Here is a 27,946-nt window from a genome sequence, read left to right on the forward strand (position 1 = left end):
ATGCACATGTGGCAGAATTTCTATGAAATTTGTCACATGCAGGTTTGCTCACGATGTTTTCCTTCACCGCCGAGCACGAGATGAATTATAAAGACAAATTAAGCACATGAATCAGCGGTGCTTGCCTGGGTTTGAACCCGCTATCATCGGTTAAGATGCACGCTTTCTAACCAATATTTTCCTCAAATGTCTTAATACAATGAATACAGATCTTATCATTTCTTTGTTTTGTATTACTATATTTATAACATGTAGATCGATTGGTTATTGACGATACTCGTAAGCAACTTTTGAAACCAACATTGATAAGAATATATTAGCACGATTCTAGATTTGTAACCAGAACCTCAGACCTTTCAGTACCACTTAAAGTTTAATATACATCTACAGAATCCGGTCTAGCTAAACATACGAGGCAGTCTATTTGTATTGAATTTACTCATGATTTACATAAACATCTGTGTAACTCTTGAAGCTACACATATATCACTTTACTTAATAAACAGTGATACTTACTTCATTGATTGCATTGCGAAATAGTTTCTTAGATAAAAATAAATTATAATAACGATTTTTTAAAAACTTCAATGTAAACTGAATTTGGCCCAATAGTGAAAACACCCACAGGTCTGGTAAGTTCGGGCAAAAAAAGCTTTGTAATCAGGGGTGTAATTTTTATTTTTTAAATTCAGCTCATGCTCCGCAGTAAATGAAAATATTGCGTAGAAATCTTCGTGTGTAAGATTCTCACTCATTTGTGGGAGTGAGTGGACCTTCTCGCCTTGGTAAAAGAATTGGAGGCCATAATCCAGTAATAGGCAATTAGGAGCTATTACTTTATTTTGATAAAATACAGCATCTCTTAAGTAACCTCTTGTAGGTTACCCTTGAGGCAAAAGGAAATATATAGTTAGGAATATATCAAAAGTCATATGCGGTGAGGTCTCTTAAAATCTTTGATCGATACTCTTTTAGTTACATAAAACATAATGACGAATTATTCATTATTGCAAATGTCAGGTGTTACATAATAATTACTTCACATTTGTTTGATTATAAAAGCGTTGGCATTTTGAGACAATCAAGTATATTCAACTGTACGACCTCAGAGGACATCCATCAAAGTCAATCCTATGTATGTCATCACGTGCTTAAAATATGCTTTATGTAGAATAAATATTTATTTGATAATATTTAAAAAAGGCAAAAATAAAGTATTGCTGCTAAAAGCTGCTCAATATTATGGTTTATTAATGAAAAATAAAAAAATATATTCAACTTTTTTGTTGCTTGTAAATGAAAAGCTACATATATAACCAGTGTTCTCTGTCATTTTCACATTTCAAAGGAGTTACGTAATTAGTCCCAATTCGTATTACTACGGTACTGAAATTGATGGCGTTATTTGAATCAATCCATGACACTTTCACTAACATGTGGTCATTTAAAAAAATGTTTCATATTCATCTTTATCAGAATTTCAGTAAAATATATTGAATAAAGCATGAAATATCGATGCATTTCATTTTAGATATGATATTAGATAAAATTATATATTTAATTTTGTACTCTACACCCAGTTTTCTCCTAACCACCAACTTCATAATTTATCCTTACAGGCAATTATTTTTATAATAAATAGCTAGTACATTTTCATTGCCTATAGCTTTGACAAAAGACTGAATCAGGTTTGTGGTAATATGTTTGATTTAGTTAAGAATTCATAATCGATTTGTTCCAAGAAAATCCGGATATACAGCAAAGTAAAATAACATTTAATCAATAAATGGTATATATTAATTATATACATGGGATGAAGATGTAAGAAACATTCGTTAAAAGGGCACAAATGGATGCACACTACTATTAGTAAAGTAACTACTCAATAAAGATAAACTCTAAGTCAATAAAGAAGTTGTCGTAGAGTTCAATGCAAGCTTTTTATCATCAACTTGCAACCAGAAAAAATAGACTGTGAGGTTGCTGGGTAGTAAAAACATCATACAGGCCCTTTTAAACAATATAACTAAGGTATAAATTAATGTCCTACTGCGTCGTCTTCTTTTTTTAAGAAGGTCGTAAGACTATTTCCGTCACCGTCCTTATAATGTTTTTCTTCACTGTTAAGCTTTTTTTTGTTAGAGACCTTCGCAGTTTTATATAGTAAGCCATCTAAATATTTGATTCATTATGTCTTGTAAAATTTATCTTGTTTTGTAATATTTACCAAGGATACAGCGGATTTAATGTGAAAAACATTTTATCTCGTGTATATAATGGCACTATTTTTAACATGAATATAAATATTCATAACAAACATTTCGAAGTTTCATGACTAGTGTGGAATATTAATTTTAATGACATAAATTTTAAGGAAAAGTCTTAGTCGTATATCGTGCATTAAAATCATGAGTGAATTTTGCTTGAAAAACCGAATGCATATTGATTTTGAACACCTGGTATTTCCGTTTAGTTACTACTAGCGACCCGCCCCGGCTTCACACGGGCGCAATACTGATACTAAATATACTACCGAATTTGTTTATTTACGACATCATATTAGAAACTTCTAAAATTATCAGTATTTCTTTACTATACTGTCCATGTTTTATATACAAAAATCTACTCTCGTAATCACTTTATCTATTAAAAAAACGCATCAAAATCGCAAAAAACTCAAAGATCTAAGCATTCGGACAGACCAGTAAGCGACTTCGTTTTATACTATATAATGATAAGATAATTCTATTACATTAGTACGTACTATTTTTAGTGACTCTATCCTTTTTTTAAACTGCAGTTCTGTAACTAAACTATCATGATGCATTGTTATTATTAGATCTTACAAATACACATCGATAGTCGGATGAAAATATATGCATTAGTTTTTTTGTTTTTGTACTCAGTAAGTTAACAATTGAACGAAGAAGACAAAGCATTGTAGCTACTTACTATATGACGTCAATACAATTTTTATTAGCAAGGAGCTAATATAAGTTCGTTTTATTTCTATTATCGCTTTCCAGAAAAAAATATAAAATGTTGCTTTGTTAAACAAGTTTGTTACAACAGTAGTTAGTATATCACAAACTCTAAAACAATTTGAAACAAGTTATCATGACTGTATGAATTGAAACCTTTTATTATATTAAATATTTTTATGATTTTATAATAATTCATATTCACTGATATATGATATGCTGATATGTTGAGCTGATCTTTACCATAGATGAAATATGAATGGAAATCTCCAACAGCTAGCATATTTTGAAGTAACTTTAACCATTTTATTTTTATAAATATATATTGCAAATATTATTTTGCACTATTTTATAATCCTTTTTAAGTAAATATAGTTCTAGATAATTTGGTCGTAATTTGAAGTTACAATTTGGTATTGGAGTAGTGTCTTTTTTATAATTAAACAAAATCACGTTAATGACTCAGCCCTTTGCATGATTTATAAATAATGAAACGTCTGCATTTCTCTTTACGTTCGTCGACTAAATTACTCTCGTCCTATTAAAAGCGAACGAGCGTTGATGTCTGTGACTCAGTTGTTCGCCATTAGTCAGAAGGAATACTTCCAAATATACACTTAACCAATACTGGTTAGTGTTTATCTAGAGTTGTTTACACATCAAATTCAAAATAGTTTACTTACTTTTCATGCAATCTGTATTTGTGTATTTGCAATTTGTATAAAAAAGCAAGGAATATACGCTGAATGTCATGATGTCAATTTTCTATATAAAATGCTAAATTTGAAGCAATAGCGCTTTCTTATTGATTGATACCCAAACAAAACTATATAAATTTGGAAAAGAAAATGCTACTCACTCTACTTATTTTCAATAATTTCTTTTAGGAGCGTTTAATTATATTTTAATAGTCAGATGACTAATTTCTCTTTATTAAAGACTTAGTAAAGTAAATATCATGTGACGATATATTGTTTATATGTGAGCCATGACCGAATAAAGTGAGCGAGTCTGTGTTATAGTTCCTATATTTGTTCTGTGGTTAGATCTTAAAGACGTGCAAACTTGTTAATAAGGTTTAGTTTTATTTAAACTTCAAACATTCAATAAAATTTTAAGATTAACGTATCACGACTGAGGTTATTTAAAATAAATTGATGACAAGTAAATAATCAAATAGTTCACACGTCGCATTCTACGTAGTATTGAAGTTTTAATATAGACTTGTTTTTTTAATAATATTAGAAAAATATGATTATTATCAAGGAGATAAATTTGTAATAAATATTGCATAAATAATTATACATGTTTTATTGTCTCACAGGATTTATCTTCAAACTTTAACGAAAAAACCTCGAAATGAATCCTGAAATAAACTCAATAATTATGTAAACAGACAAAAAATAACAAATATTTTCAAAATTTACATAATGTAAGCCAATTAAATAAATAATGCGTCTTTATTACGCCGTACTGTCATACCCACAGTCATATCACTCGTTGATTCCGTCGAAAACAACTAATTGTATTGTATTAAGACTATTTTTTAATATGTAACTTTCCATCCTTTAAGTTCTATTTGGTGACGTTTACAAAAGTCACTTTTTTTTAAAGTAATTTAAGTAACCTAGACAAAAACCTCGTTAAGGAAACAGCAACACTAGGCGGTTAAAGTACGCTATGACGAATTTTTTCCTTAATCAATAAACACGAGATGAATATTGTACACAAAATACTTTTCTCATGCAAAAATTCAATAATACACGCCCTGATCTGTAACCGCGACCTTTCGGTTTGATTAAAGTGCTTTTCGTTGTGCTTACTTGGCTCCATGTTTAATTTTTTATAAGAATTCATTATCGTTTTAATTGAAAAAAATGTAGTTAATACATGGCCAGAATTATTTGACCCCCAAAATCAAAATGTTATGTTAATAACATAATTATATAAACACGTTCAGTTGCTGCCAATATCGCTTGTCAGTAGTCCCCCTATGACATGTGACGTTTATTGGACACTAGCCAGATTTTCCGTCACAGCCTTAGACCGGTAAACTTGATCGAAACGAAAATGTAATTAGTGTTGTAAACAATGGTCGAGACGCAAGGCGGCATTCGTGTGACGAACACCGCGCAAACCGCACGCGCGGTCGTACCTACTCAGGTACTAATTTATCGGCAATCGTATACGTTTTGTGCCTTATCGTTTGCTTAACTTTTTACATCGCTCTAGAATGAGACGTAAAATCTATGCAATAGCGAAGAAAGTGATAAAACAAAGCCCTTATCGCGCTCTCAGTATCGGATGCTCTTGACATTGCCTCGCTCGTTCCCGCGGAAACCCTAGCGATATGTCGTGCGTTTCAGTTTTTCGTATTTGAGATTTCCGTGGCGGTGTCTGTAGCTTGTTCGACTTCATAAATATTCATAGATACTTTAACAAATGCGGAAAATCACGTTACTTAAAAATATTTTTCTAAGATCATTGTTATGGAGATGCTAGTGAAGTGGCGAGTAAGACATAAAGAGTGCAAAACGCGACAAAATTAGCGGAAATAACGATTCAATTAGTCCGTCGCATACAGTATATTCGAGGTAGTTTAAGTATGTGAAACAAATGTCGGCTTGAAGCAAAACTTACTTATCCTTGCTCCGCTTATTAAGGATAATATTCCATGATTCATACGACTCGAGTAGAAGTCCATTTTATACTTTTTCTATCACATCAAGGAGAGACGACAATGATTTTCTGCCGGTCACGTGCTGTCGGTGCGTTCGCGGCTCGCTGCATTAGTTATTGATGATGTGAACTTGAAAATAATAAGCCGTTAAGTCATAACGTTTTTACGAGCTACAAATATTCAAAGGCATTCGTAGATTATATGCCACATTCTCAGAATGGATTATATACAATAAATACCTAATTAGCGAAGAAATTTTAAATTTTTAACTGTGTCGTTAATCGATGTGTCATTCGTTCGCATTAATTTGAACACTAAATTAAACACAAATTACTTCTAATTAAGTTAATCTGTGGTTTGACATGGCAAAAAGTTATGTGACATTAAGAGCAATCATGTGACACGAAATCACGCGGTTGCAAAAGTAAATGATAGCGATTAAAATCGATCACTCACTGTAACAAAATCAATCAACGTTTCTTGACGTTTAAAATAAAATTTATATTTTTTAAAATAGAACGTACCTATATACCAATTTATAAAACATAAACCTTCTGCTTATATTTTATATTTTAATTAGAAATTTTCAAAAGTTTGTGTTTTATAACACTGCAGTACGAGCATCCAAGAAAAAAAATTAAAACAACTGATTAAGAAATATATTTTAAAATAAATGTGCTTATAATCTACTTTTTAGGATATAAATAGAGCAGCTAGTATATAATCTCTGAAGTGCGAATATTCTTAACAGCAGCTAAATTGTCGGAAGAGGAAAATTAAGTTCCGACGTTAAAAACTGTTTGGTTCGTTGCCGATTAAAAAAGTGTAAATAAAAAAAAAACGAACAACGAATTGTAAACAAAGTGGCTGTGATGACAGTGCGCCTGTGAGTTCTGTGATAGTTCAATTAGTGGTAAAGAAAACTGGAGGTCGACACGTATGAGGCGTCAGTTGCCGTTCAGCTGACAACAGATGTTATTCCTGTTGACACCGGTAAGTTCATATTAACCACACGACCGTTTTCATCTAGATGTAGACAGAGTTGAATAGAACCATACACTCGCGGCTATTGTATGAGCGACTAAGGCGTTTTTATGTGTTAAGCGCTGTTATCGATGCCAAAACCTAAAAAGGTTGCGGGTAGCTTACCAGAAAGCATTTCTAAAGAGAGTTGTGTGGTTGTAAAATTTTGTCAAATAAGAATTAGGAATTATATTTTTGTTTTTTGTTATAATAATATTGTGTATTCCGAGATACTGTATTCATACAGACGATATGACTTATCGATAAAAATTCGAGTTATATAATAAAAAAGGTTTATTGATCTACTACCAAATAAAAAGGTTAATAGTTAATAAAATTGATAATTAAAAAAAAATAACTCATTCAATTTGAGTTCTAAATTCAAACCTATTATTTAAGGCTATTAATTAAAGCAATCGTAAAAATCGTGATATCTTAAGATAATTTAAATTACAGCACAAAATGAATGAAACATTTATTTTACGTCTTTTATCATACTAATTTCTTAGCAAGCAAGGAAACTTCGCAAAGAAAATCGTAGAATAAGATCTTAAGATATTAGAATTAACGATCCTTATTGAAGTTGTGTAATTCAGATTAGTCCTCATTTAAATAAAAATGAAACTCATTATGGTATTGTCACAAGCACTTACCGTAATAGAACAATATTGTATGTACAACTAGCATATTTAAACAAATAGTCAGGTTGTAGCCTAATAATAGATATAGTTCAGTCATCATACTTTGTTAATTACTTGGTAACGAAGAGAAGTATGCGGAAAATAAGTCACGTAATCGTATTAACTTACACGTTCAATATCTTAATGAATATCTTTATCTAATTATAATTGAATATTTTTTACTAAACCTGACTTTTTACTTACATACTCGTCGCGGCGTCCACCCTTAAATTGACTGACGTAACGCGCAAGGGATATTATACTGCACAATTAGTATTTGCGCAAAGACACGTGTAAGATCTGATACCATACTTCCATGATCTAATGGGAGCATTTAGCATAAACGTCAACCGATATAACAGTGTAAAAAAGGCCTATGTCATCGAGACTTAATCGGGAAATAAGCACATCCGGTTATTAAATTAAATTTGCTTTTTGAGTTCTTCATTTTTTTAATAACACTCTTTTTCACTTCAATAATGTACTGGTTACTGGATACGCATCCTTGTTACTATTAAGTGTTGCGAGGTTGAGCATTAATAAAAAAACGAATCCATTCAGCTCTTATAATTCAACTCATTTGTATGAACGGTAACAGAACAGCATTTTTTCAATATATAATTTACATACTAAATATCTGATATAAAAAAAAATCAATAAGAGATATTTATTCTTACATCCCTTAGATAAGATACATTGCTATAAAAACATTCCACTATACACATTCTAGTTTTATCTGAACTGTGTGCCAAATATATATAAAAAAACGATTGCTTTATAAAGAGGCTCTCAACACCAAGTACAAAGGAAAGTAGTCAATTGCATCTTCATATGAGTGCGTACGTGATGGAACATGTTTATACTCCATGTTTTAATGTCTCGCTCGTGTTCGCTATCAAGTCATTATAATTGATTCTTATATAAAAAATAAATATCTTAAATTGTTTTAATATTAATACCTTTAATGAAATACGTGTTAAATACTACACTTATATAATAATGTGTATTATGATTATGACCCTCGCCTCGAAGCACAATTTTCTAGTTTTTTTTCATGACATACCGGTTTTCGCCTGCGGCTTCGCTCGTGCGTCATAGACGGTCGTAGATTTGAGGTGTAAAAATCTTATATTGCGTATTCATTGGATTCAAGCTTGCTTCATACCAAATTTGGGTTTGGTGGTTTAGCCATGAAAAATAACAGGCAATATTTTTAGGCATTAATAATATTACTATTCATTGAATTGTAAGATCAACACCGCCAAGACTATAAGAGAGATTAATAATTTATCAAATAACCAAAGCGCCATTAACCTAGGGAATTAAGATGTTGTCCCTTGTGCCTGTAACCTTTTAAACCGCAACATAAAAATATTAAATATTTATGTTTAGCTGTAGAAAATATGGGTGATATTCACTTAACATATTGTAGACAAGACATAGCCATAGCCAGCTGGGTAGCTTGAAGCACTGGTCTAACAAAAATAATGAAAAATATTGTCGCATGTCTCGTGTATCAACTTGCACTAATTATGCTATTGGAAGGGATCGTTGCCTACCTTCACATTCTGCGAATACATGCTTCTTTCTCTCGTGCATTACTGTAATTTTAGACCTTGAATACCATTCATAGGTAAAATTCATTCGACCAACAAATTCGTTTTTTATTTATATCGTAAACATTACATTTATTATTAACTGGTCATTATTTAAGTAAAGTTAATAATTAGATAATAAACAATACTTACTAAGAAACCTCTCATTCATTAACGCAATAAGTCGTTTTTTTAATTGTTTTCTACGCATTATTTAAAAAAAAATATTCCTTATGTAAACAAATTATTATTAATAGCTTATACACGTACGTGGGTAATTCTAATCGTAAACGGCATTTACCTAATCAATAAGAATTAGTTAGCGTGTGTATTGAACTATGCGATAACGCAATTTTTCACATATACAACATATTTCTACCTTAATTGTAGAACTACAGCGACGATCTTAGATTTTCCTAATTCGTTACAGATGAAAGAGGCTTTAGCTATAAACAGCGCTTGACTTCTCTAGCCTTGTACGAAATAAATGTTTACGATCGCAATCGAGAGCGACGCAGTGACCTTGTCAATACAACTGAGAGAAGATAATGCCGGATGAAATAATACGGAGAGTACGTTATCACTCGTCGCAGTGGAATCAGTAGAGCGAATTAAGAAAAATTCGACCTAAAACTTGGCATACTGTTTTAAATGCAATCCCAATTTTTCTATACATACTCGAGTTTACAATTTTTATAAAACTTAAATTTTTTTACTTCTACTATCATCTATCTATAATATACTTACGTTGATATTTCTAACATAACACGTTTTTTTATAGTATCATGGTCAGGTCATATCTATTAACTTTTATTTGGGTTATGTATAGCTGCAACCGAAGTTATGTATATCATTGGGTAGTCTATTAAGATAGTAAAAGAAAAATTTGTTGTTTTCACCTTGTTCTATTTTCACGTCCTAAAAACAATAGGTTAAGTGATGGCACCACCCGCAATCCCATTTAACGCACAGCCTTGACTTTATGCGTCATAGCCTCTCCCATTTCACCAAAAACCTTAAAGATTGCGAATAAATTATAAAACCTCCTCGACGAGATTACTTCAGAATAAAGATTTATTACAATTATTGAACATTTCATGTTATATTGTCTTGACTATAGGTATGTAACGTTGACTTCCGTTACACGATTTAGAATTATAAATACATTACAACTGCGTGATCAGAATCAGATGGAATTAAGATATAATTACTAATTTTTACACCAATAAGAAAAAGATAACTATTAAATCTTTAAAATTTAAGTGGAGAATTTAGGCCGTTGATCTTATTCGATTTGACTTTATCATCATTTTCATCATCATTACATAGTATAAAACAAAGTCGCTTATAGCTTTCTATCCCTATGAATGCTTAAATTTTGAAAATTACGCAACGGATTTTGATGGGGTTTGTTTTAGAAAAAAAAGTGATTTGAGAGGATGGTTTTTGTATATAATACATAAGACAATATAGTAAAGAAAAACCGATAATTTTAGAAGTTTCTAATGTGATGTCGTAAATAAAAAAATCTGTAGTATATTTAGTATGATCCACTCGTGCGCAGCCAGGGCGGACCGCTAGTGGCAGATAAAAGCGCTACCCGGATCGCATAGATCTTGTGCCTACTTTGTATGCAGAAAATTAACAAATATTTATTTTAAGGAGTTTTAAAATCAATTACAAGCAAATTATTATATATCATTAATATATAATAAAGAAGTTTACCTATTCGTTACCCACATAATGTAATATAACTGTTACACTAAATATTATAACATGTTGAGACACGTAATTCTTATTAAAGTCATTATTTAAATTTAATTGAATTGGCCGACGTTAATATATGAAGATGAATAAAATTTATTAATCATTGATTTATACGGAAATAATTTGCTTGTGCGTATTTTTTGCACACCGATTGATCGATTGCTTAAATTAAAATAGAGGCTTGCGAACTATTTTAATATTCAAATGATTCAACAAACTGCTACTTTATACATCTGGTATGTCACACAAATATATTTTTTTTAATCCTCTTATCGAAGGTTTTTATCATTATTTTCATATTTATTTCAGAAGTTTGTTACTTAGTAAATTATATCCAAGTGGTATTTTTTTTGAGTAGTATTTACAATTACGAATCCAAACAATCCTTAGCTTTAAAATGAATGCTGTTTTCATTTATTTAGATGTTTTATGTACATTGTACTTCAACAACCTCGCCAATTTCGAGTGTTTTTTTTTATTAGATCGCCTACACATTCACTTACTTATTTTTTAAATCTCGACAAATTCGTCGTGAAGTGAATCGTCAAGATTTTTAAAATATTTAATTCGGGTGCTGTATCTGTATAATTAACAAACAAAACATTTTTCAAAAGTTTTAATATTTAAACTAGTTTCACCAAAATTAGTTGAAAATTTTCTTTAGTTTGAAAATTTTCTTTTAATTAAATGATCAAAACTTTGCCTGCAACATTATTCATATAAACACAAAGTTCTATGGTAGGAATTAAGATGCAAATTGTTGCCAATAACTTAAATATCACTCTTTTGTTTTATTTAAATGACTAGAATCAACGTAACCATATGTTCTATTTTTGTCAAAAACAAAAAATAACCAACTTCTATTAAAGATATACATCAACTAAGAGTCAATCAACATTTATAAAGACATTATCCAAATACTAAATAATTAATATCTCAATTAAAATCTACTCAGTAAGATGTGTTACTGCTCTTTGGCCGTTTATTACTTTTTTCATATCTCGTGTTGATAGTGTACACCCACCCTATTTGTGATATTAACGTTTGCGAATTTACTCAAGTCAACCAGTGATGGATTACAAACTGTTTGTAATCTCAGAACTGACACTGAGGAAATTTCCACTAAGTGTTATCGCTTATGTACTGTCTTCCGCGTTAATTTAGTCTTGTTAAAATAATTTCGGCTTTCCTTCCTAGACTTTGTCTCGACTAATCTAACTGAGCAATTACTTCCTCAATCAAACGATTTTTATCAGTCATTTAAAATTTAATAGTTTTATAATATTTTATGTTTATTTTTATGTTATAAGTTTTATAAATTGTCCAGAAATGTATGCGTGTCATTTATCAGATTTAACAGATATTTATATTTACTTTTATATTTTTACAAAATTGTTCTAAAAATACTGTTTTCTCGTGAATCAATATTTGACGTGTGTATAAATAAGTAAAGAATAATTCGTTGATTGTTATAATTTGATACGTGACTAGCATGAGAGGCTCACGACAAGGTCCCATATCGTGATTGTGATCAGGTTTGTTCGATTTCTACCTTTAATATCATTGCTAATAAGTAATATAATCGTGTGTTTATTTGTCACGCCAGCTACGGCCCATGCCCGTAAGGATAAACAGGAAGGTTTCTATTGAACGAACCATTTATTTGTTGAACTTGAACCAGCAGTTATGAATCATGCGGCAGGTGTAAAGGTCACACGTCTAGAGACGTACTAGAGTACATGACAGATTACATTCAATGTTTTTACATATCTATTATAAACATATACTTTGATTCATTCATTTGGTAATCTCAAATACTTTAAGATAAATGGAATTAAAACGATTATGATTTTTTCTACAGCAGTCTTTGAATTGACTGTAATCATTTTTAGCTAATGATTAAACATCTAAATTGTCATTAATTATTACCATTTAAATGTTCATGGCATAAGCCAAGCTTAAAAACACAATTTAAGCCGGTTAATAGCAGTTTAGTTTGTCCTCATTGTATCGCAATGCAAAAACGTCAATTTGTTTTTAATGGTAAAGATAACAAACAGCATAACTATCATATAAAAAATATCTATAAATATAGTAGCGCTTGTGCATTTGTTATAAATCGTGTAACTTCCGACAACGATTGAAGTCATATTCACACAATAGATTTATTTGTCGGGATGATGATTCATAGCTATGTTAAGATCTGATGGGTGGCGCTAAATTGTCTCCGTATGGACTTAAGTCCAAATGAAACAGTAAATCCAAGATAGGTACCCATTAATATTCGAACTTTTTAGTTTCTTAAATTGTCTCCATATGGACCAAAGTCCAAGTGAAACAGTTAATCCAAGATAAGTACCCATTAATATTTCATTCGCTCCTTTATCATATTCACAATATTTAGTCAATTAGTTTCAAAAAAGTAAACTATAAAATCTGAACCAGTAATTACGTGCTGTGTAGTGGTTACATAATAATATATTTAGAACGCTGTGTTTATCATGCTACATAGATAAATTATTCTAAAACATACGATATACATCTTTTACAATCAGTCTCGACGTATAACAATATTTATTATTGTGTCACGCGACAGATTTGCAAATGTTTTAGGCAACTCGCGTACACAATGTATAATACATAATTTGTTGAAGACATTAAAGACCTGTTATGTTTCTCCAATATGCTTAATGTTTTAAACATTTTTTTGTACAAAAGATTATTAAATTCTAACATAGAACCATTTCTATGAACTATAAGTCTTCTTATAATTGGTAAGATGATCTGACCGTGATATTTTTAGCATTATAGGGCTACGTTTGAATATCGACTGAACAAAATTCAGGTTTTATCTATTACATATAACATTGCTATTCCCTTCTACTCAGCGATCAAAATTTTAAACGATCGAAGTCACGTATGCTTACCTATTCGTATACCAACGCTTTCATTGTTCAAAAAAATCTATATGACATCATACTATTTATGTAACAACATTGTATTGTTTTGTTATCAAAATTGTTCTCCTACTGATCTAATATTTCTATAGCGTAGATTATAGACTATTAGTTTTAAAAATCTACGACAAAGTAAGTGACATTTTGACACGTAATATGAACGCCTATATTATTAATACTTTGTAAAAATGTTATAAATAATGATGAGAATATATAATGATGAGAAATTTTGGCTAAAACTCGGGTAGCAATATTTCGTACACCATTAAAACCTTCGCCAACAATTGTAAAGTTAAATATGTTTTTTTTGTTTGACGTGATTTGTTCATGAAACGACTAAACAGAGGATCCGGTCGCATGGAACTAATTAGAAGGCCAATGCCCAGCTGAGTTTGTCGTTATTAAATAAGACTCATCATCATTTTCATTAAATTCAAAATCATGCAAACGAAAATTTGAGTTTTAATTGAAATTGCTTGCGTCAATTTAAAAATGCTACAATACTATATGCACATCCCTCCCTTTCAGATGTTTACTCGTTTATACTTCTAATAAAAATGAAACGCCATTTTTAAAACTACGACTTAGTATGATTAATGTGTTATACACAGCAAAGTTTATGAATTTTAAATAACTATTTTCATATACGTACATTTCAGTATAATACCTCGCTAAAATGATAGAGTTAAAAGTATGTTCAGTATGCTTGTCATTATACAATAAGTTAATTAAACAAGGGAGTTAATGAAACAATAAACGATCGACAAATTTCATAAATAAACGTTTTTAAACGACGTAAAATTATCTCCTTAATTTTAAAAAAATGCAAAACTAACTTATCAAAAAATGTAGTAATGAATATACAATGTAATATAGTGTGCACATAGGGGTATTATTATATTCCAATGAGCGAATTATGCAATAAGAATGATGATACACACTAAATTATTAAGAATACTGCATATTATCGGAATCTTTTAAATTCCAAATTCAAATTGTTTTGGTAATACAACGAAAACCTCAACCTTGGTTCGAAGCAATACATCAAAAACCACTCTTAAAATCATTCACAGTGTTTACATAGATAACAATGTTTGCTGTAACGTAGTTGTTTTTCAGTGATTCATTTGTAATGATAAGGTTGTAATTAAAAATGTCGGTTGAGAAATCGGTAAATACGTGTTAAAGGTGTGATTGGTATAGTTTTATGTATTTCGTGTGTTACTTAGTGAAATGTCGTGAGCATCTTTAATCCGTCTAAATTCTTAAAGCTAATTACTAATAACCATATAGCGATTGTTATATATATAAAGACTGCTTGTTCTATTACATACACATATACTGTCATTTTTTAAATGATAGTGAAGATAGACAAAATTCCGTGTTTCAAGATAATGGAAAGGAAAATAAAACGTTTATAACAGTTAAAACAACTCTATTCGTAATAACAATGTTTGTTCGTTGTAATAACTACGAGAATAATAAGATAATGAAACATGAAATCCAGAATAGGAATTTTTATCTTAAAACTTTATATTATTATATTAGTAGTTCGTTTCTAAGATATCTATATGTAAAGTAAAGTAAAGTCCAGTGCCAGTCTGTTAACGTCCTACTGCTGGGCTTAAGCCTCCTTTCGCTTTGAGAAGGTTCTAATATTTCTACCACGATGCTTCAGTGTGAGTTGGCGGTGTATATTTTATAGGCAGAATATTTTCCTTCACCTCCGAGCACGAAACAATTAATAGACACAAATGAAGCACATAAGTAATCAGTAGTGCTTGATCGGTTTCAACCTTTAATCATTTTTATATCTTACTGAATAAATGATTATAACAGTCATTCTAAATTGTCCTTTTTCGTGACATTTTATCTTTTGTGTCATTGTTTATATTAATTTTATGTCAAAAATAGATTATAGAATAATAATATTTAAGAATGTTAATTAATTTACATTAAATGCTTATTTGATTTTAAATAACTATTTATTAAAATATTAAAAAACCATTATAAAATTTCCTACATAGAATAACGTTAGGTTTAAAACTAGCATGAGATCAAGTTAATACATTTTTAATTAATATAAAATATTGTTATGCAATAAGTGATAATTACCAAAAAACCTTAAGTCTGTAAATGATCCACTAATGGACTGATGCCTTTTGATTGGAGTGCTTACGGCGTATTCTATAAGCTTGTTCCAATGAGTTTTGATTTCACTTAGGTACATGTGTCAGATTCCTAACCGTAACATATAAGGTAAGGTTTCAACGCAACACTAAATGATTTATACACACAAATAAGCAGATAAAACATAACGATTTGGCTAGGTTTGAATCTTTTTTATTTTATCGGTTAGACCGGATGTAATGCGTGTACGGCCTGTACACTTATAAGCTTATTGAACTACGAAATTTGGACGAGCAAGCAGACATTGTATTCTATTAACAGAAATGGTCTCTCGACATTGTTGGCTTTGACGTCACCACTAAACAATGAAAGTAATACGTTTTAAAAATATTAATTTAATAACATGCATTTTGGCAAGTTGCCTCTGAATTAAAAAGTTAGTTAAACACATATTATTAAAATTGTTAAGTAGAATAATTAAAAAGTATGAGAATGCATTTTTTTGTGTATAGGTTAAGCTAGGTACAATTTCGTTTTTAATTCAATCCAAAATAATTTTGTACAAAAATATCACAATGAAAGATGTACTTTATTTATTCATTTTAAATACAATATGAATTTTTGAAATTAATAATAGATAGAAGAATAACTATTATTATTTTTTATTCATGTCAGAATTATTTTATAACTACACAAAGGTAGTTTTAATTAGAATCGACTGCGACAAATAATAATAATTTGAGTAGTTACTCCTCCAACACCCTTATAAAGGTCCTACATGGGGTGTCAAATTATACATAAAGCTTAAACGTCTGACTTTTTTAGGGGAGAGGGTCTTAAAATTTATACTAATAAAATATAAAATTTCCTCAAATCGTCCTATTTAATAAGAAGTTTTTATTTAAAAAAATGGAACTATTTGATATTGTTAAATGTTTTCATTCGTGTAATATGAATGCATACAAAGTTTTCAAAGTTTTTATTATTTGAAACACACGCAAATCAGGTACAAACATTTTTAGTCCGCTTCGGTAATTACCAAAACATCATGTAAAACTTTTATTTCAAAGCGTAACTGACATCCGATGTTGTTAAGAGGATATAATTTACATATTTTTTTAAAAAAGTTCTTCTAATATGTGGTATATTGTAAGCAAAGAAGAGTTATTCAATTTTAATTAATTTCGAAAGAAAATATTACACGAATTAATCGTCGCTAGCCTTTATTCCATTTTCGGGATGCCGCAAGCTGAAGACTATAAAAAGGAGCAGACAGGATTTTGCGACATGCTATCTGTCTTTGTTACTTTTGCTGGAAAAACATTTTCACGTTTTTCCCGCGACAATAACGGTACCCACGACATTTCTTCAGAGGACGTCACAAATTCGCTTACAAATGCTACCGTGACGTCCTGAAAAGGTTGTCTGCTTGACACGAACCCTTAATGGAAATTATTTTTGTTATACAACTCCGATGAGATGGCCCAGTGGTTAGAACGCGTGCATCTTAACCGATGATTGCGGGTTCAAACCCAGGCAAGCACCGCTGATTCATGTGATTAATTTGTCTTTATAATTCATCTCGTGCTCAGCGGTGAAGGAAAACATCGTGAGGAAACCTGCATGTGACAAATTTCATAGAAATTCTGCCACATGTGTATTCCACCAACCCGCATTGGAACAGCGTGGTGGAATATGTTCCAAACCTTCTCCTCAAAGGGAGAGGAGGCCTTTAGCCCAGCAGTGGGAATTTACAGGCTGCTGTTGTATACAACACCGAGCCACATGGAACACGGAATAAACACTGTTTGTCGTGAGAGTTACGAGAATAACGAAATAAGTTTTCTATCATAGTCAACAGGAACCAAACGTACTACGTGAGCAATAAATAAATTAAATCATGAATTTTATATTGAAACGTAACATCGCGGCTGCGATTAATCGGCTAGTAGTAAACTATAAGGAATAGGAATTAACAGAATGTAACATATAACGCAATTAACAGTACTTATATTATACATTATAGCTAAATGGTTCAATCAACGTTCAATACATGATAAATAGATCTCAAGTCTGTCGCATTTGACATAAAACGATTAGTTATTGTTGTTTATACATATAGCGATTGTTTAAAGTGGAAAAACAAAACATTATTTCTTGAATAAATAAAAATAAGGCGGCTTTTATTTATTAAGTCACTCTTAAATTGAATATTGGAAATATAAAATTTACATAACAAGTATTTAAACATAATATATTAAAGTCTGAAGCAATAAAAGGATAGTAAGCATACTCAAAAAATGTTATCTCTAGTTTATTAATTATTTTGAATTAATTAGAAAGAGATCGTAATCCTACACAGAACAAGTTTTATTTTTTCATCTACAGTTATCGTTCTATGACTTAGTAGGAGTTTAATTAGTTTGTTACGAAACGAATATGCTTTAATTAATGAAATATCGCTTTTTGTCTTATAAATAAATTAAATAAGCCGAACGTGAAAAGATCAAAAGACACGTATTAAAACAAGCTACATTGTACTTACGTATTTTATGCACTTGGCACAACTCGTTCGATCACTTCTTGATATATAGAAGCTACCTAATTTATTAAAGTCCTATCTGATATATTATTTTAATTAATTAAGTATATTTTTACTTAATTTATAACCAATTAACGCACATTTGATGTGTATTATCTTTAAGATGTATGTTTTTTAATTATTGGGGCCGTATGGTTTTGTTGCCAGGCAGAATTAATTTAAGTTTAACCTTATTAATCTCACTATAACCTGTGTAATATTTCTGTCATTCGATTAAATATGTAGGCAATAATTACTTCTCGATTGTCTGTATATAAGAGGGTTAGGTGTCCTATGGGATTTGTTGTACCCCTGAAAACTAGTATTCATTTAGATAATCAAAGATCATCTCTCTCACGATTTTATATCAGTTAGTATAGTATTAATACTAAAAATGCTATCTGCTCTCTAGTAGAGTGTATTGACTTAATATATAGGTACATACTTAGTTCAAAAGCTGTTAACATTGACCTTTCTAGCATGTGGCGAGCGCCGTTACTATGTTATTAATCACGAAACGAATTTATCGTTACCAACTGTTTGCGAGTTTTTTTTTCAAGTTAAGTGTCGTTTGTATAATATATTAATTAATAAAAATATTAAGTTTCTCTTCTACCGTATGTGAATTGCACACATACATACTTTTTGTAATATTCATTGTTATATCACACATATAAGATAGAAAAAATCAAATATACTTACGTATTAAACACGTTTAAATTTATCAAGTGTTACTGGTGTAATGGTTTATAATAATAATATGTTATTTAAATACAACTTGGATCCTCTTTACACGTCAGCCTGTTAATACTTTTATAACATGCTGTTAACCTTTATAACAGCTGGTATTTATGTATTTCATATTTAAGACAATGAAATATAACTCTGGCCAAGAAAATAAACGTATGTTGCATGTTTTATTCTTCGCGGAATCAACCCTAATACCTTTTAATCAAGTACAAACCCTTATTGCTTTTTAATCGGATTGAAATAAAGTACATAGAGAATTCTAAAAAAAGGTGTGTACAGGTTTGAGTTATTTTTAGCTGACTTCAAGACGTTGCAAAGTAAGTCTTGCAATGGTTTGTGAGGTGAAGAAAAATAACATATATTTTTTGCGCCATTATATGTTTTTAACAAATTTCAACAGTTATAATTGTGTGATTTTTAATATAGCGGTAAATAATTACAATAATAATGAATATAATTAAATTTTATTATTATTTTGTTTATTTGTTCGAAAATGAAACTTTATCTTATTTCTATGTATTTCTGTTTGTTGCTTGTGTCGAAATGGCTGAACAGATTTGAATGACATTTGACATAGTTTATAATTTGGAATACATATATATTAATTTTCTATTAACCTACACCTACAGGGGCAGGGCCGTAGCCAGGATTTCATTTCGGGGGGGGTTCGTGCTCCAGGAAAAGCAAAAGGTTTTTTTTTTAAATAAGCTTAAGTAGGTATATTATAATTAGACATAATTTATACACATTTATTTAAAAGACAACCGATGGCTTATTTTATGTTATAGGGGGCAAACGAGCATGAGGCTCACCTGATGGAAAGTGATTACCATCGCCCATGGACATCTGCGGGCCTTTAAGGAAGGAATACGCTCTTTTTTTATGGTTCCGAAGTCGTATCGGTTCGGAAAAAACGTCGCTGATGCTGGTGCAACAGAGTGGTTTTGCAAAGTAGAAAATGTCTTAAAAATCGTGATGTTGTGGTTTTTTGAACATTTAGGTGGTGCGGGTGAAACTTTGACGAGTTGTCCGAAGGTGAAATTCCGCAGCCAGGATTAATCCAAACAATGCGCCCAAATATTTTCCGTGAAATATTCGAAAGTAGAAGATGCAGAGTGATCTAACATCTCTACGCAAAGTTAAAGGACCCAGCAGGTCGAAAAGGGCTTCATCATCATTTCGGCCGTGAAACGTCCACTGCGAAAAACTTGATCGTCGATAATTCGAGCCGCTCTGCGTTGGATACGGACAAATGAAAGACGCTGGTATTGGGGAGCACCCGCCTAGAATTGTAAGCAATATTCCATGTGGGGTTCAATTTGCGCCTTGTATAGTTTTAGGCGATGGGCCGGCGTGAAATACTGTCATGGCTTGCTGAGCACACCGAGTTTTTTTGATGCCAATTTGGCTTTGCGTTCCTATTGACCGCGGAAGTAAACGAGGCTCGAAATATCCACGTCAAGTATTCCAATACTAGCTGTGGCGGCTATTGAAATGTTCTGAAATCGTGGAGATACAAGAAATTTTTAGCAGCTAACGCGCAAACATGCCTCCTTTTGGGGTTGAAGTGGACTAATTTTAGCCAGTGGGTCCGAAACTACTAAGTGAGCCTAAGAGACTACTACGGGAAAGTACTTCCCCGTCATCAGATATTTTAATAGCTAAATAGCAATCATATATGTCCTAAGTTTAGCCGGCCCCAGTTAGAGACTTTGTTTAATGATGACTCGATTTCAGACGTTTTCCCGAGAAATATTAGCCCGGCCGGTGTATGAGGTGTCTACAGTACTGTCATCTGCATAGCAGTGAATGTTACAGATTTGCAACAAGTCACTGATATGCAGAAGGAACAGAATGGGTGATAGAACGCAGCCGTGTGAAACACCAGCATTGACGAATTTTAAATCAGAGAATGCACCATATAACAACTTTAATGTTCCGATCTGCCTTTTTGGCATGGTGATCCAATTGCATAATTCCCCGGTAAGGAAGGGAGCTTCGAAAGAAGCGCTTTGTGCCATACGCTATCGAAGGCCTTCGCTATGTCCAGAGTGGCCGCCAATGCCTCCCACTTGCTCTCAACTGCTTCCGCCCATCTATGACTAAGGTAATCTAGAAGATCACTGGCTGAACGACCCCGACGGAAACGAAACAAGGAGGCTATTGGCCTATAATTGGACGGGTCTGGGCGGTTGCTCTTTTTAGAGATAGGATGCACCAAAGTAGTCTTCCAGGAGTTCGGCTGCTTTCGAAGTCGGCGACTATTCGGTAAAGAGCGCCGACTATCAGTTTTTTAATAATATAGTATGAATATTCTCAATAAAATATACATACATGGTTTTTGGTAATTTGACATATATCCGTTAGAATTTGATAGGGGTGATTATTTGGACTATTGAGGAGGATCTCACATGAGGATATTTTTGTACACTTTTTCACTCCAATGAACGTGTCATTATGATAGTTAGTAATCTTGATCCCATCTTTATCAAGTGTAGCTTCTAATGGTTCAGAGTTATTTTCCCAATAAGACGCGACTCCTGAATACGCGTTAAGCTCAAATTTATAAAAAAATAATTTCCTTTCAGAGACTTCTTCGTGAGAATAGTAAGGATAGAATTCTGCATTATACACTGTGGAACATGCTGGGTGTGCTTTGCTCTTTTATAGAGAGTTTCTCGGATTCGATTATTAATACTTTATTTAAGCTATATTACAAAATGTCTTATTTATAACTTAGCTATTGAACGGTTTCTGTTCCTATATTTTATTTTAAATTTGTATTAAGTAAGATTTTTTTCATTAGTTGTTATTTTTAGTTAATTTTGAGGAAATTTTAAAGAGGGACCTAGTAGTAGAGTACGAATTCGTTCATGTTCGACTACGAATTTCCACCAGCGTCCTTTCTGATTTTATTTCGATTGATTTGAAATAATTTCCTTCTTTTTATAAATTTTTGGAAAGCTAAGAAAACGGTTATGTTTTTAAAACAATCTGCAGGCAAAGATTTATTATAATGATTTTTTTAGTTTTTAAGGCATTTTTGAGGAAAAAACTCAAAAAAAATATTGAAATAATTTCGTTTTCCGTCTTGCATTTTTAAATTTGAACGAATAATTATTATCTATAATATATCCAGTGTTTAATAGTTTTTGTAAAACAAAAAAAAAGTAGATTTTAATTGATATTTTTTAAATAAGTTGAAAAAAGCTAAAAAACACGATAACTCAAAAATGGTTCACTTTTGGATCACGCATACGGGGGTTAAAATTATTTCAAATAGTCACCCCTATCACCTCCTAACGGATATACGTCGAGTTACCAATAACCCTGTACATAGAATGTATCAGAAATTTTACAATCTGTCTTACACATTTCAAAATGTAATGGCACTCTGTAAAAGGTCTTCATTAGTATCTAAAATTACTAACGTATAAAATGTGAATAAGGGTATGATTATTATTGCCTCTAGTCTTTGCGTAAAATGATTCATTTTGTTTAGATTTGTTGTCGTATCTAGACAAAACGACTTAATTTTCTGAAGAAATTAATAAATACTTACATTTGTTTGTTTAATTAGCGTAAAATTTTTTTTGATAATACGATACCGGTTAGCGAAAAAATTTCGGGGGGGGTTTGAACCCCCAAAACCCCCGCCTGCCTACGGCCATGTACAGGGGTATCTATATAACTACACACACGAGCAAAGTCACAGATGAGAAATAGTGTTTACATACACAATAATATTTAAATAATTTGAATGTAAAAAATACTTTGTAATTTATCTTCTGAGCCGTTAAGCATCTTGTAATATTTGTCGCACATTCTTAATTCTTTTGTCAGTTTCTCATTTTGGAATATACAACAAAAAGATGTTTACGTGTGACGTTACAATTAGAGTAATGATATATTCATGTGAAAAAATTAAGGACATTGACCGCCACTCAAAAAAACTAACAATAAATATGTCTTCTTTATAACGAGGCATTTATCAAGCAGCAGGCCATCATTACGATAAGGAATACTGGCTGTTCCCTCTGCTTCAATTGTCTTACCTTAAGCTAGCCCTGTATTTAAATAAAAAAAATTATGAACGCTTTTTTTTCTACTTCTTTTTTTAATAGTTACATACAACATATATGAAATATAAAATTATTTTTTTCTCTTTCTTTAATTAAAAATGGATCTTAAATACATATATCACTTCTGAAAAAAGTCATTTCAATTTCTCAAAAATAATTTCCCGTTTAAATAAATATAAACTAATCTATAGTATATTATGATAACCTTACATTATTCGTAAAACAAATAGTCTCAAGTTTATTAGCAATGACATTGTATTTAAACTGTTGTTTCAGCTGTTTCATTTTGATATTAAAATCTTGGATTTTTTTATAAAGGAAGTTGACAGCATGATCACCACCGCCCATAATAAATGATGCTGTAAGATATATTAACTATTCCTTAAATCGCTAGTGCGCCCCCAACCTTGGGGATTAAGATGTTATATCACTTATACTTTGACTTACTTCCCCTTTAACGATAATAAAGGACTACTTATTTCTATAAGAACGTTCTTTATGACTATAAAATGTATCTTTATAAATTCATGAGTTATCAATTTGCACAAGCTTAAAGGCTGAAAATGATCATATATTCTTTTTTTCACAGTATATTTTTCTCTTCCAATTACCAAACGTTACTTATAAATTTTTAATGTTATCTTTGAAGAAGTATCATGCCTTAATACTTTTATAACTTGTTAACGATGACCCTGAGAATATACATTGAAAACAATTATAAATTATGTCTGAGTGGTTTTTTATATTCTGGCAATTAAAGATCACAAAGATCTTAAAATTATCTCATAATAATTTTTTTCGCTTTTCGAATAACTTTGTCATACCTTACGAATTTCACATAAGGAAATTCACGACAAAATTACATACACTTTATCCAGAACTTATATGTATATAGAAATAACGTAAGTGTCAATAACACGTGACGCTCTTCACTTTCGGGTCAGCTGATAGTAAGTGGTGACCACTATCTATAGACATTGGCGCTCTAAGAAAAAGTAATCGTTCCTTAGATCACCAATGCATCGCCAACCTTTTATTTGCCTTAAATTAGCGCTATTCATTTATCAAGCTTTGCCCTAAAGCGTGAAATTAATTTCACGCTTTAGGGCAAATACATGCTATATAATACACCACCTACCGTGGGACGATGTCGAAGATTTTATGTCTCTTGTGCCCGTAATTATAATGGCTCACAAGAACCTAAATAAAAAAATACCTTCAAACCGAAACGCAACAATACTAAGTATCCATTGCTATTTTGTGGCAGAATATATGATGAGTGGGTGGTGCCTATACCGGCACACGCCCTACCACCAACTAAATTTTACTAAATATTATTAAGTACAAGCTAGGCTAGTTTCACTACCTCCAATAATATTTACTAAAATTATAACCCCAATGTTTTTCTAAAAGGATAATTAAATATATAATTGTACTACAATAGAAGGCGTAGAAAGCAACTACAATACCTATAAATTACAAAATATAGGGAAGAACTACACAACAACTAAACAAATAGTTTAAAGCCACAAGAGCACGATAGTATCGTGTCGGTAAACACGTTATATTATTATCTGAGGCATTAAAGAGATATCTCTACTTTAACGACGTTTGATCATAACAATGTGTACGATAACACGCTACAGCATTCCATAATTGAAGATTCTGAATCAAACAAAATAATTGTTTTTCATCATAGCCAGGCAATATATAAAACTGCTAAAAGTACAGATTTATCGAAGATTTTTGAACATCAAAAGTGTAGTTTGATAAAGGAACAGAAATTGGTATTAAAATAGATATAATATAATTTGGAGTTTTTTTTCGGCTGCGCATGCGCAACTTCTCTGTTTCAGATGTTTAAAAGCGATCTTTGAGGAAATACTTGTTTCATACATTTTACACTTCAGAATATTAAAAGTAAAATCAATTATATTAAAACTCCAAGACTGGTTCGTATCTTAATAGTTTAAGTAAGTCGGTAATATTGAAATATGTATATTTTTATATTAGTATGAAGTTGATACCACTTGAGGACAATCTTTAAGTATATATGTATGTTGTAGGGTGGTAACCCTAAAGTAGGGAGTTTTGAGTAGGGAACTGAAAACAAGAATACTTATGGAACTATGGAACTAAGCCTACACGGCACCTGTCTAAATCTTTACAGAATAATTTAATTATAGCATTATATAAAATTTAAAGAACCCTTAGTGTGCGGCTCTGACTCTCACTTATTTTATATAATTCGAGTAGATTAGATAAATAAAATATGTATAATAACTCCCTAAAGTGCTTTAGAGGTCAGATTAGAAATATTATTTACATTTAGAGACTTAGGTGGAGCTACTATTACTCTAACAAATAGCCAATTTGCCAAAAAGCACACGAAGGACAAAGGTTACGGCATTGAAAGTGACCGCTGAAATTCAACGAATAGCGTAGTTCATGAGAAACAACAATTTAAAATGTGTTCCAATAGACATTTTATAAATCCTTATTATATCACTGAAGTAGTTTATTCCGTAGGTAATGATTGATATCTTTATCTCGGTTTCAGATTCAACGTTTATAATTGCAAATAAATGCGGTGTATGATAAAATTATTACCAGTTATATCTGCCGCAAAGCGCATAAAACAAGATTTTAACAAATAAACAATACGTTATTGTCATAAAACGCGTTACAGACAACCAATTGTAGACGTTAATTATTTATTTAAATCGTTTCATTAAATTATTATTGTCCTGTTTTACCGAAAGGAAAATTTTATAAAATCGTGTAATTTGATTGTATATTCGTCAAATGAATGAAATGAATGAATGAACAAAAAAATTGAAAGAAACGGTATAATTTTCGTTGTTTTATATGTATTTATAAGCTTCATTTCTTGAATTACCTTTGGTTAATTTCATAAAATCACCCGAAGAACAAACTTCTTCACTATTGAACCTTACTTAATTTATACAATGAATTATTCATGATTTATTTAAACTATTTCTGAGCTGTTTTTTTTAAAAAACTAATACCACTACTTTTTGATATTACACGTGTTATTAGCTTGTAATAATTTGAGATATAATAAAATATATAGTATTACAATGACTCATTTATAACTCCTTACAAATTTACAGTACCTTCATAATTTATGCACCTAGTACCATGTAAGGGTAGGTTATATAGGTTATATATTTTATACTTTGTCGAATTATTTTATTTAAACTTTCGTTAAATTCTACTTAATGCTACAATCAAAACTTATATTTAATTTTATTATATTAACATGTTTTCAAATGTATTAACAAAGAATACGTTGTTGAATGATTTATGAAGTAATTATAGTTACTGCATCAACAATTGAATCTAAATCCTTTTTAAGAAAGCGTAATAAATTATGTGACTATTATTATAATCTATTATATATTACCTTAAGCCCAGCTATAATAGTGCGGTGTGGAAGTAGAAATACATTAAGTGCACTCAAATATGTTAACAGTTAAGGCTTTATGCTTCTGGTAGCATGTTTAATATGATAAAACAATAGAAATGACCCATAAGTATGTGATTATATCTAGTCTATAGATCTACTCAGACCTAGTCTATCTTCTCAGTGGGCTAATATTCTATTATGAAAACATTTTAACCAGTTTTCACCTCATTTTAAGTCGTGTTGAATGTCAGAACGTACAATTTACAAACCTTCATATTATATACATACACACACGCGTATACACACACCCACTTGTATGTATATCGATATAAATATCTATAATACACATAATCTGAATATAGGATTGGCTTTAAGTGATTTTCACTTGTTTTGTAGAATGTTATAAATGACAGTGAAGTCTTAAAAAATATAATTTAATAAAAACAGCCACTATGTATTTATAATATGAGTGAAATATATTTATTCGAGTTTACGTAAAGCACATACGCGAACTATTGTATGTAGCTATTTCATTTTCTATTGACAATTCCCCTCCGTCTGGAGGGAACAACCCTTCAATTATTCAAACCCCGCTATGACGCCGGTGAAAATCTATTTTATGCTTTCTTAGGAATCTGCTGTTGACATTGAATAAACTATTATATTTTATTACTTGCACATTTTATTTAAATGACATTTATGTTTGCGTCTTGTAATCAACTGACTTATTATATTTTTTAAATGTACATAAATGTATTAGTAGTCTGGTGAATATATCATGATGGTGATTAGTACACTATGACTCAATTAAAAAAACCCAAGCAAGTAAGCTTGACGTGTTCTTGGTTGGGCTACCCAAATACGTCGGTCATATTAAGGAAGAAATGAAAATAATGTACTCATCGTTCATCCCATCAAAACATAATGCGTCCAAAATAATATATTGTGCAAAAGCCCAACGATGACTTGACAATATGCTCTTTGGTAATTTAACCTAAGGGGCAATTCATTAATCGCTTGTTAATTTTATTAGAGGTACAACTTGTCAGTTTCAAAAACTTTCCATAAATTTATTCTTCAAAATAAAAATAAATTCTGAATTGAAAATGATCCCATTTAAAATGTATGATGATATAGTCAAACGTCCAATATACCATAATGTATAACCATTTTTGTCTTATCTATCCCAAAGACACTCTAAAATGACGTTATTTGACCTTAGAAAATATCAACGCTGTACTTTTTAAACTTTCGTTTATATCTGTAAAGACAATCAGCTTACGTCCATGA

The 27,946-nt window shown here is 30.9% G+C and overlaps 1 protein-coding gene across 4 annotated transcripts in view; it reads left to right on the top strand.

The window, feature by feature from the left end:
* The window catches only part of LOC124532510, a 167,290-nt gene that overhangs the window by 45,397 nt on the left and 93,947 nt on the right, over positions 1-27,946 (top strand). Inside the window, exons 1-2 of one of the 4 annotated variants that reach the window (XM_047107424.1) lie at positions 5,060-5,144; positions 6,359-6,654. The exons of 2 other annotated variants lie outside the window; for them this stretch is intronic. The gene's annotated coding sequence lies outside the window, so the exon portion shown is untranslated. Of the gene's footprint in view, positions 1-5,059; positions 5,145-5,293; positions 5,495-6,358; positions 6,655-27,946 lie in introns of those variants that run through there. One more of the 4 variants, XM_047107425.1, reaches the window with a different exon arrangement.

The sequence above is a fragment of the Vanessa cardui genome, chromosome 9 (genome assembly GCF_905220365.1).
Source record: "Vanessa cardui chromosome 9, ilVanCard2.1, whole genome shotgun sequence".
Lineage (NCBI taxonomy): Eukaryota > Metazoa > Arthropoda > Insecta > Lepidoptera > Nymphalidae > Vanessa > Vanessa cardui.